The sequence below is a fragment of the Mustela erminea genome, chromosome 15 (genome assembly GCF_009829155.1).
Source record: "Mustela erminea isolate mMusErm1 chromosome 15, mMusErm1.Pri, whole genome shotgun sequence".
Classification (NCBI taxonomy): Eukaryota; Metazoa; Chordata; class Mammalia; order Carnivora; family Mustelidae; genus Mustela; species Mustela erminea.
The window spans coordinates 5,483,154-5,489,260 of record NC_045628.1 but is presented as its reverse complement, the minus strand read 5'-3'; positions in this window follow the sequence as shown (position 1 = coordinate 5,489,260).

The window sequence follows — 6,107 nt, the reverse complement described above, 5'->3', positions numbered from 1 at the left end:
TAAGGTCTTTGGGGCTGTGTGGCCGGGGCGGATCTGTTCATGCTTCTCAAACGGTGGTTGCCTCCAGTCTCTGTCACGGTCGTCACAGAGCATTGACTGTGTGTCTGTTCTCCTACAAGGACACTAATTATTGAATTAGGACCCAACCTAATCCAATATGACCTCATCTTAATTATCTGCAGACACCCTGTTTCCAAATAAGACCACATGTCCAAGGTGGACATGAATTTTGGGGGACATTAGTCAACCTACTACAGGTTGGATTTAAAAAAAAAAAAAAAAACTCTTTACTGTCTTTCTACATGCTATGAATTCTTTATAAATATACAATATTTTAGAAAGAAATGAGGCATGTTTCTTTTGAAAGCTATAGGAATGTGAGAAACTCTAAATGATAAAGAATATTCTTTAGTGGGAAAAAAATGGTTTATTAAATACTGTTGTTATAATTAAAGAGATTAAAAATAAAATGCAGTTAATTTAAAAAGTTTGCATCCTAACAGGAGCAAAGGTAAATTTAAGATGGATTGAAATCTAAATGTGTTCAAAAGCATATGCTTTTTTTAATAAACATGAAAGACATAAAAATAAGACAAAGGAGCAATGGATATACAACTTGGAGATTTGATAAGACACACAAAATTCTGTGTATTATCCCCAAACTTCTCATACAGTGATTGGGCCCTCGAATCTCCATTTTTAACAAGCCCGCCACATGATTCTCCAGTACGTACTCTACCAGCAACAGTTTGATAAACACTGGTGTAAATGAATAGGTTAATGTATTTGTCCATATAAATAAAATTTGAGACTTTAGGAGAACATATTTGTAATATTTAGCAAGCAAAGCATTAATATCTCTACTATATAAAGAGTTTTTTAAAAAGAGTTCCTAAAGGGTGCCTGGGTGGTTCAGCGGGTTAAGCCACTGCCTTTGGCTCAGGTCATGATCTCAGGGTCCTGGGATCGAGTCCCGCATCGGGCTCTCTGCTTGGCGGGGTGTCTGCTTCCTCCTCTCTCTCTCTCTGCCTGCCTCTCTGCCTACTTGTGATCTCTCTCTGTCAAATAAATAAATAAAATATTTAAAAAAAAAAAAAGAGTTCCTAATAATAAGAGAAAGACAACTCAATAGAAAAATGACCAAAGAATGTATACCTGCAATTCACAAAGGAAATACAACCAATTAAAAAAAAAAACTGATAAAAGAATCTAAACTTCACTAAAAACCAAGCAAATGCAAATTTAAATAACAATTATTTATGTGTATGTATGTTTTCCTTTAAGACTGACAATTATTTTTAAAAATTACTAATAAAGTGGTGTGACAAAGGGTTGATTTAACCACGCCTATCAGCATTTTAAGCTTTTACATCCCATAAGCTGGCAGTCTAACTTCCAAGAATTTGTCTCACAGATACAATAACACAATATGTATGACATACTGTTGGGTAAGTATTTTCATTGGGGCATTGTTTGGATGTCAGACAATTGCAAAGAAACGTGGAAGGATGAGAAATCTGCCATACATCCACAAATGTAGTACAGTACAGATTTATATGGACTGATTTGCAAGTGTGTTCATAGTATAATTACAGCCAGTAGGTGAAAAAGGAAAGTTGTAGAAGGATGTGCAGGTTGCAATCTCATTTTTGTTTATCAAAATATGTCTGTGTGTTTATATTTCTATGTGTGAATGATACCTCCATCTTACATAAAAGGATGTAGAGTTGGAGGAGGAGTATGGAGATTAGTCTGATTGCTTGCAAAGCACACTATCTATTTAGATGACATGTATTCTGGGGTTGGCTTAAAGATCATTTTTAGAACTTTTTAAAACTCAAATTTTCTTAGTTAACATACAGTGCAATATTGGTTTCAGGAGTAGAATTCAGTGATTCATCATTTGTAGACAACACCCAGTGCTCATAATAGCAAGTGCCCTCCCTCATCCCCATCACCCATCCAGCCTATCCCCCTCCCACCTCCCTTAATCAACCCTCAGTTTATTCTCTATAATTAAGAGTCAGTTATAGCTTGTTTCTCTCCGTCCTTTTTTTCTTTTCCCTCTTGCCATATGTTCATCTGTGTTCTTGAATTGCCCATGAGTGAGATCATATGGCATTTGTCTTTCTCTGACTGACTTATTTCACTTAGCATAATACACTAGCTCCATCCATGTTGTTACAAAGGGTCAGATTCATTCTTTTTGATGGCTGAGTAATAGTTCATAGTATATGTAATTACCATATCTTCTTTATCCATTCATCAGTTGATGGACTTTTGGTCTTTCTCAATAGTTTGGCTATTGTTGACAATGCTACTGATTTATGGAACTTTAAAAGATGATATATATCTCACTCAAACCATGTCTTTTTGTTGCCCCTGGGCCGGGGGGACCTACCAAAAAAAAAAAAAAAAAGTGCATCAAGCCCCCTGCCCCCAGCCAAATTACTAGGGGTTTTCTCTGAGGGTACAGGGAAAGCATGGGGGAGTAGCATACATATTTCATGCCCCTGCTTTATGATATCATTAAAGTCTCAGCATTCACACTCCCTGAACTACCTTGTTTCATTATTTATTTACTTGTTTATGGATTCCCTTCACCACTGGAATCTGAATTCTAGAGCCCTTTGCTGCTTTGTGTTCACTGACACCCCTAGATTAGTATGCTAACCTTGGTAATGTACACTGAAAACGTGTTGAATAATGAGGATTTGAGTGCATTTTACTTTGAGTGTGATTTTGGTTTTATTTGTTTAGCTTGCAGCTTCTGTTTAAATTTCCCACCTCCTCCAATCCTTCCCTCTCTTCATTTTTGAGTAATCACGATAGCCAAATGTAAATAACAGATCCTTTAGAAGCAGATCATTCTGAAGCACAATCTCCTAATATTAAAAAAAAAAAAAATGCCAAAGAGCTGCCTACATATACCTTTCATCCTAAGTCTTAGATTAGTAATCCTCAATTCCTTTTGCCAGCTTTTCAAAATCTAAGGTGTGTCCTGTAACATGTTGATGAAGCCGCATTTATTCTGGTCGTGAATATTGAGTATGTAGTTTGTGCAAAATACTGTGTGAAATGCTTATAGAGTCATACCTACATTTCCAAGTATAGGCAGAGTCACGGGCACCAGGTGCGAATCTCCCCATAGGTCACGTAACAACCAATTAGTTTTCATTGTTGTTTCTTAGAAGTCTTCTGCCTAACTTTGCCGTGAGCTGACACCCCAGCCATACTCCTCCCTCCCTGCCCCCCTCAACTGTTTACCCCTTAGCAGGTTAGTTCTTCTTAACAGAACTATACATATTTGTAATTAAAAAAGAAGAAGAGTTGTTTAGCAAGCTTCTCAAGGTGGAAGGACCACGTACGATTTGTTTGCTGCTGTTTTCCCATCATGCCATGGGACTTTCACAGGAGAGGCATTTAACAAATTAATCTGAATGAGTAAATAATCGTGAGATGCATTGTCTGGTTTCTCCTAGCAACACTAAAACATGGCTTCTTTTTAAACTGCTTTTGACAATTGAAAATTACAGAATGTTACATACTTTGAATATAGAGTAAACTGATTGAATCCCAGTTCGGTTAATAAAATCAGCAAAACTCTAGCTTCCAACAACTATTCTGATTCAATTAAAAATGTTCTGTTCTATACAAAACATACCATCTTTTTTTTTTCCCTTAGACAAATGTTACTCTAATTCTCCACCTAAAAGTCTTGTCAGGAGGCCCTATGCTAGACAAGCTTAATTGTAAAATTGTAAGTGCACCTCTATGAAAAACAAAAAAACAAAAAACAACAAAAAAAACAAAGTTTGCCCAAGAAACAGATAGGGAATTTTTTATTCAGAAAGAAGAAAAAAAACCTTCAGACTAAGAGAACGCATACAGACAGAAACAGATGCAGAGATTGCCTTTCTGCTCAAATGCCTGAAGAGGAACGCCATAAAAAGTCTTGGTGTTGTGAGCACAGAAGGGCCAAGAAAGCCCCTCCAGAAATTTGCCCAGACTGGATAGTGACTAGATCCCATCTCTGAGAGATGAGAGCGTGAGATTGACAAGCTCTAACATGGAGCCAAAGCAGAACAGAGACCAAATTCCATGTCATAAAAGAAACAAGTCTGAACTTAAAAAGGAGAGACTTTACTCAAAATAACTACTGCAAGGGGTGGGGTGTGGCATGTGGGGGATGAAGCCTATTGCAATAGGGGGAGATGGAGATGGGGAGAATGTCATGACCATAACATCTGCAGGTGTCTCCAGAGTTAGGCAAATAGGGGTTTCTTTGATAAAGAGGGATAAACAAGGATTGAAGGATGTTGTTTTGTGGGGAGTGGGTGAAAGGGGAGCTTGATTGGATTGTACATTAGAAAATATTTTAGTCTGAGGTCAACCTAGTCTCAGAAGGGGTTGCCATCTGGCTCAGGCTGAGGGTGGACCAAAGGATGATGAACAAGCATTTTGCTCCCATTGATCAGTGAAGAAAAAACAGGTCAGATCATTTATGAGGCAAAGAATGGGAATTTGGAGGGTCTATGTCTGGTCCTGTCCTAGATAATTAAGGCGGGGAGAGGGGTTGTTGTGAGTCTTCTCTAAGTCATATGTGGAGGACGTTATTTTTGTTGTTTTTTGTTTTGTTTTTGTTGTTATTTTTGTTTGTTTTTTGTTTTTTTGCAATATGCCATTTCCCAGGAGGTAAAATCTGGGTGGAATATCTCTTATTCTTTGCTATTTTCCAGGAGCATGGGGTTCAGTTCAAATTCAGTGGCTATTGGCAGTAAGAGCTTCCTCAGAGTCTTCCTTTATTCCTTCTTGGAGTCCTTTCTTTACATAGATCTGAATTTCTGACTCCTTTATCTATTTCCTTCTCTTTGAAGAAACGTTCACATTTCTTGCAGTGCAGTTCTACCGATGACAAAAACCTTCAGGTTTTATCTGAGAAAGTCTTTATTTCTCCTTTACCTTTGAAGGATAATTTTGCTGGGAACAAAATTCTGAGTTGGTGTTTTTGTTTCATTTTGTTTTGTTGCTTTTAAAAATCTGAGTATTTCTTTCCACTCTCTTGCTTATATGGTATTTGATGAGAAGTCTGATATAATGCTTGTCCTTGTTTCTCTATATATGAGATGTCTTTTTCTCCAATGGGCTTCTTTCTAGATTTTGTCTTTGTGTTTGGTTTTCTGCAGTTTCAGTACAATATGCCTAGGTATAGATTTTTTGGTATTTATCATCCTTCTTTTTGGGGTTGTTGGTTTTTTTTTTTTTTTTTTGAACTTCTAGAATCCATGGTTTAATTTCTGTCAATAATATTGGAAAATTGTCAGCCTATATTATTTCAAATATTTCTTCTGTTTCTTTATCTCACTTCTTTTTTCTGGATTTCTCATTAGCTTATGTTATACCTTTTGTAATTGTCCCACAGTTCTTGGATATTTTGTTCAATTTTTTTTCCGTTCTTTTTTCTCTTTGCATTTCAATGGGAAGTTTCTATTGACATGTCTTCAAGCTCACTGATTCTTTATTCATCTGTGTCCAGTCTACTAATGGGCCTATTAAAAGCATTTTTCATTGGTTACAATTTTGATTTCTATGATTACCTTTGAGTTTGAGTCTCCATCTCTCTGCTTACATTACCTGTCAGTTTCTGCATGTTATCTACTCTTCTTAGTGTGTTTAGCTTCTTCATTTATGATTATTTTAAATCCTCAATCTGATCATCGCCAGATCTCTGCCATATCTGGGTCTGGTTCTGAAGTTTGCTTTGTCTCTTCAGATTTTGGTTTTTCCTTGCCTTTTGGAAGGACTTGTAACTTTTTGTTAAAAACTAGATGTGATATATTGGGTAATAGGAATTGAATAGATAGGCCTTTGATGTGAAGTTTATTTTTATCTGGCTAGGAATCAGGCTGTGTTTACTGTGGCTCTAGGTTATCAGAGACTTCAGTTTTCTCTAGTGTCCTGGTTTTTGTCTCTCCATTGTATTTGGGTTTCCCTAAGACCTCCTCCTTAGGTAGAGCCAGCCTTAGAGTTCATTTAGCTGTAACACCCTGTTATTATACGGGGAGCTTATTGATTTGGTGCTAAGGGGATGGGGAGGGGAATCATTG